This window comes from Hippocampus comes, unplaced genomic scaffold, assembly GCF_001891065.2.
Source record: "Hippocampus comes isolate QL1 unplaced genomic scaffold, H_comes_QL1_v1.1 scaffold82, whole genome shotgun sequence".
Classification (NCBI taxonomy): Eukaryota; Metazoa; Chordata; class Actinopteri; order Syngnathiformes; family Syngnathidae; genus Hippocampus; species Hippocampus comes.
This window is the reverse complement of record NW_017805135.1, coordinates 2,501,013-2,506,591: the sequence shown is the minus strand read 5'-3', so window position 1 is coordinate 2,506,591 and position 5,579 is coordinate 2,501,013. Positions and strand designations below refer to the sequence as shown.

Below are 5,579 nucleotides of genomic sequence, written 5' to 3'. Positions count from 1 at the left end.
CTGTCAAATGACAAATAACGAGCAATATATAGTCGCCCAAGTCTGTGCCCGAGACGCTTGGGGGTCAGTCGTGGGAGCCTCCAACCATGGCGCATCTGTAGCTCCTTCGAAAAATCATCCCAAATTGGTTTCATCTGGCAAAATGGCGAGCGCCTTGTACGTACTTTGATCACAAGGCAGTGCGCAGGCCCCGCTAACATCATGTACTCGCTTCCACTGTATGTACGGGGAGTGCGCTCTGTAACCCAAGGAGCCTCTTTTTCGGAAAACCACATATGTTCAGCGTGGATGAAAAGTCAACTCCGTGATGTTCGTCCAACAATGCGCCCCTTTGATTATGGCTTTTCAAGCACGAGCAATTTCACCATCGAAAAAACCCCAGAGTCTGTGAAAACGTGCTGCAACTTGTGTAAGACGTCATGTGAACGTCTCGCAAAGGAAAAGAGCCATCACGCAAATTAAGCCCCTTGGTTTCTCCCCCTCTTTCCCTGCTCCAAAAACTAAAAAGTTTGGTGTTATCCCATGGAGCAGCACTAAAGCAGGAAGCCAGTTAAGCCCTATTAGGAGCCTTCGCGCTGCGACGATCTCATTGGAAGTGCTGGGTGAAAATTGCCCGGATTAATGTGTTAATCCACCTCTTTAAAATGCTAATGTCCATTTTATGCCCATTAAATCTCAGTGTGCGTTTTCTTTGATGCGTGCAATTTCTATCAATTAAACACAGAGGAATGAAACAGGCAGCAGGGAGATTAGTCGCTTTGCTTCAAGCGTGAATTTCTCCATTTGGTTTCATATTTATCTTGAATGGCGAGAGGCGGTGTGGAATGTTTGGAGTGGGTTTAGGAAATACAGAAGGAGAAATGTGGCGACATGAAGAATTCTGGAAGTCCCTCATGCCTTTCACAACAACAAACAGTAGCACTTGCTCATGTCTAATTGACTTGCCAACATTTTGTTTCATGTCTGATTTTGCAAAGGACTCAATTTTCTTGGGATGAAAATTATGTAGGCATTCATTTCACGGACATGTATGCTCAAGCAGACTTTCAAGAACGTCCAAATGAATGCTGTTAATGTAATAATAGCAAATTGATTCCATTAAGTCATCAAAGCATTCTGCTGGTATATTTTAGGTCAAAAACTAGCTTAAAGGCAAATTTAGCCACGTGATTTTGATTGTTTGTCAGTCATCTGCTCCAAATGAAAAGCCACAATTTACTTGAGCACCAGGGTGCCAACAGATGAAGCCAAAGCAATACAGTTATTGCATTCGCCTCGGAACAAAAACAGCGAATGGGTGAGTTTTCCAGCTGATATACACAAATAGCTTTAAAAAAATTGAGTGCAGTGCGAATATCTCAAAATGGACATACGACGACTTCAATGCAAACTTAAAAAGGCGATTTTGCAGCCCAAGTATGACTTTTGAGGGGCCGCTCTGTTGGCCATTGCAGATGCGGGTTAAAAAATTAGCATTATAACACATTTCATTAAGGAACAGTTATAACAGAAGTGAGAATTTGTTTTATCATGTAAAAAACTGTACGCCAGATCACAGATTAACACACACTATGATGCCAAATAACTGATATGAATCATACAGAATAGAACCTAAACGTGTGGATAAACCCGTACGGTGAAAACGTACGCCATAAATTGTGTGATGACTTGCGATGCCCTTGCCATTGTGCACAGCCTTTTTGCAGCAGGAATGGAACTGGTCCAATCGCTGAGGGCTCTGCGGCTGACCAGAAAATGCTTCCAGATTTGTCACACACACACATGCGCAAAATCATTGTTCGGCGTTAAAATGCTTCCAGTAAACTTGCATCTATCATGCAAGTGCTATTTTTGAGATACGGCGCTCGCACTGATTTATGGAGGCCTTTCGACGCCACGCGCGACTAACCCTCCATCACGAGCAAAATCAGCCGCTGTAAAAGTAAAATACACTCTTGCAAACCCAGCGAAAATGTATAAAGTCACATTTTATTCACGCTGGCGTTGTGTGACAAGTTGCAATGTGCCACGGGGAAGGGTCGAGGAAGCCTGGGAATCTATTACTATTGATTATTCAAAGTCGAGGTGAAATGGCTTGAACCAAAGGACTCCTAGGTTGCTAAGAAAACAGCGCAAATTGGTAAACAATTGTTACGCAACAAAAGACGAGCAAATCAAACTCCTTCTGTCCACCGTGAGCATATGTGGGCGATAATTTATTATGAACCGCACCTAATTTTCTGTGACATATTATATCTTTGCCTCAGTAATCATGAGCCCCATTTCATTGAGTGAATTAGGTGCTCACCGCTTGGTGCGATCACAGACCTGGAAAATGAGTGTTCACAGGCTGCTAATGGCCGGCAGATGAGGCAGACAATCATCTTTAATGTTCAGCAGCAACACAGAGCAGCCTGATATAAAACCGTGGTCGGTTATTACCGTACTATTATTCTACTAGCCTACGAACAGCTAACAGGGGCATTTTGGAAGACAAACGGTTGATTATACTGGGAAACAATTTGAACCCCTCAAAAAATCTGTTGAGTTCGATTTCCATGCCAATTCCAAAGTTCTAGGACATGAAGATTGTTCTCCACAGCTTTACCACATAAGCAAAAGTCCACTACAACTGTAGTAAGACCCAGCAGCTTCTTACTCATCGACAGCTATATGGTAACTAGTTTGTGCAGTCACAAACGGTGAGAGAAGTGTGCAGCTCCCAATGGGTTCGTACTATCAAGATCTGAGAAACAGACAGCGAGCAGAGTAAGATTTGTCAGGGCAGCCATGACCAAGCGGTGAAGATCACCATCTACAGCCTTCTCACAAACTCAGACCAGATGAGGTCGCTTCAGCATGGCAATATTCTTCTTGGTCAGGAACTGTCAGATGCTCAGGGCATTTTAAGCTTCCACGTTGTGATGGTGAAACTCTCGCCCACATCGGAGGGGGAAACTCACAGCTTGTAGTTTGGGTTTGAAATACTGGTATCTTTTGTGACAATCGTCCTGGAACTTTTTTGACACACCTTGTGCAAGTTTCAACTAAATTGGGGGGACTGGGGACTACCCAGTGGGGTCTGTTATCCGCAGAGAAATGTGACCTCGGTTTTGACTTAGGCTTCGATGACCTGAATGCAGAAGTAACTTGGAGTCCAGCATAAAGTGGGTAGCTGGTGGAGTCAAGTCACAGTGGCTCCTTTGCAGATGTGCGGTCATAGTCAGGTACTTACTATCCTCTGAAGGCCATACAGAATTTGTTGAGTAGAAGTGCAAGAGATAACGAACCATCCCATAATGACTCTGCTACCATTTGCCATTGTGCAATTTGTCATAGGGAAAAGAAGAATAAAAGACAGGCTGACAGAGAAGGAAACATTGGAGGGAGTCAAGCAAGCGGTGTAGTCGGTTTGGACTTTTCCATCACATTTTTGAAGGGAAAAGCCACTCGAACACATGCTAAATCTATCATCCCAAAAAAAGTCATTTGTGTGATGTTTGTCTCTGTTTTTTTTTTATTTACTTATTTCTTTTTAAAACACATGCAACGTTGTATCTTTCCCTTCCAAGAGTCCTCCTGCTGCTTTTCTCTGTCTTTCTAGTGGTTCCAGCTGGTGTTACAGATCATGATTCTTAGCGAAAGTGTTGTTCTGGAAGTTGGGTCTTTTCTGCACCATCTATTCTAACTCCATTCAACCCCCCCCCCCCCCACCCCCCGTCCTTAACACCGCAAGCTGTCAGCGGTGTCACAACATGACGGGGCTGCGACACCACTGAATCTGGCATCACTTTGTCACCCTGATACACTTAAGCATTGGTTGCACTGTGCTCCGGCTCGGCAAAGACATGCTGTCAAGTGAGGAAAGGCCATTATCTGCAATAGACACAAAAGTACAGGGGATCCCTGCAGACAGAGAGATGATTAAGGGCTAAGTGTCATTCTTCCCGTCTTGCCGGCTCTTTAAAAAAAAAAAAAAAAACCCTCTATTTCTTACTGTCCTTTTTACTGCGGAGCCTGCGACTGATAGTCCTATCATCGCACGCCCGTGAGGAAGGGACACGGGCCTTGAAAACCACGCCTGGCCATTCAACCATCACCACTCCAAACAACGAGAGAGGACAGAACTCAGTAGGATTTAAACACACGCAGCAGGGAATAAATGATGACGGGCATGAGTGGGATTCGGCTGTGAAATATTTGAGGAATGTCCACGCAGGGATTGGACACTTTTGGTGCAGGCGGGGAGCAACACAATATGGCTAAGCTTCGTAGACATGAATCTGGCTACGGGTGTGTGATTTCGAGGTGACAGTCGCAATAGCGGATCAGAGATAGTCTAGTCGGACACTCTGCAGACTTGATTCCCCAGTCGATGATTGTAAATGGGGAACGGTTATGTGATTGGCTGGCGTCCAATCCTGAATGTCTGTGAGGACAAATGTCAGCATCTTTGTGGTCCATCAAAGGGTAAACAGAAAATGGATCGTGGGAGTATGACATGGTTGATGGAAGGCAAGATTGAACTTATGCAAAATAAAATCAATCAATCAATCAATCAATAAAAACACAGCCCTGGCATTGCCTACTTTACTTGTAACCCTCCCTGTAACTGAGAAGTCATTGTTTCTCATATGATCCACAGTCATGGCTTCATAAAATAAAAAAATAAAAACATATCCTTGCGCATCACACATAATAAAAGCAGGATCAAGTGGAAGTAAAAAGCATGATTTGCATTTGCTAGCTAACAGCTGAGAAGTGGTTGTCACCGACACTGTTTTGCAGATTGGTTGCATTCAAATCGTATCTACAAAGCTCACTGTCACAAAAATATGCCTTAATTTTTCACAATTGTAAATAGCCTTTGTTCTTGCCTGTATTATGAATGCGTTGAGCAAGATTCTGGATATTTAAGCATTTTATTTCATGAAATCACGACTGAGGATCGTGTGATAGGCAATAACTTGTCAGCCATGTTGGTTCTCGGCTCGATGTGAAGACAATGAATTAGGTTAACATTTAAATATTTTGAAGTTAATGAACTGCAAAAAGATCATTAAAGTTTCATTAATTGCACCTTATCTACCCTTGGAGGTAAGTATCTGTCCGCTATGCCCAACGGTCAGTCCAGTCCTGATTGTATGTCGGTGAGAAAGTCTAGGTAATTGACTGGAGACCAATCCAGGGTTTCTTTCGCGACCAAAGTTACCCGTAATAGATTCCAGTGTCTCCCGTGGCCCTGAAAATGGAAGTATAGATGGATGCTAGTGCACGGGTACTCAACTGTTTCGATTCCTGCTTAGTGAGTTCAGGTTGAAATGGATTTCTATATTTATGCCCTACGAGACCGGCGACTATTTCAGGGTGTCTTTCACCCTCGATCAACTGGCAAACTGGTCGAAAATGGATGGATGGAAAAACCAATCCCAGTCTGTTCTATTATCTAGATTTCTTGGGATTTCAAATAGAGTCCACTTTTCCCCCGATCTACTGAATGTTTATCCAACTAAAAATGCTACAAGAGTTTTGCCTCGGGGACTTTCAGTGGCAGCCAAACGCGGGGTTGGGTTTTCAAT

The 5,579-nt window shown here is 43.6% G+C and overlaps 1 long non-coding RNA gene across 1 annotated transcript in view; it reads right to left on the bottom strand.

Moving 5' to 3' along the window:
- Positions 1 to 3,553: 3,553 nt before the first annotated feature.
- LOC109513896 (uncharacterized) overlaps positions 3,554 to 5,579 on the bottom strand; it is a 4,529-nt gene continuing 2,503 nt past the window's right edge. The window contains exons 2-3 of the long non-coding RNA XR_002167887.1: positions 3,998 to 4,102; positions 3,554 to 3,906 (exon numbers count right to left, since the gene is read on the bottom strand). This is a non-coding gene — a long non-coding RNA (uncharacterized LOC109513896). The remainder of the gene's footprint in view (positions 3,907 to 3,997; positions 4,103 to 5,579) is intronic.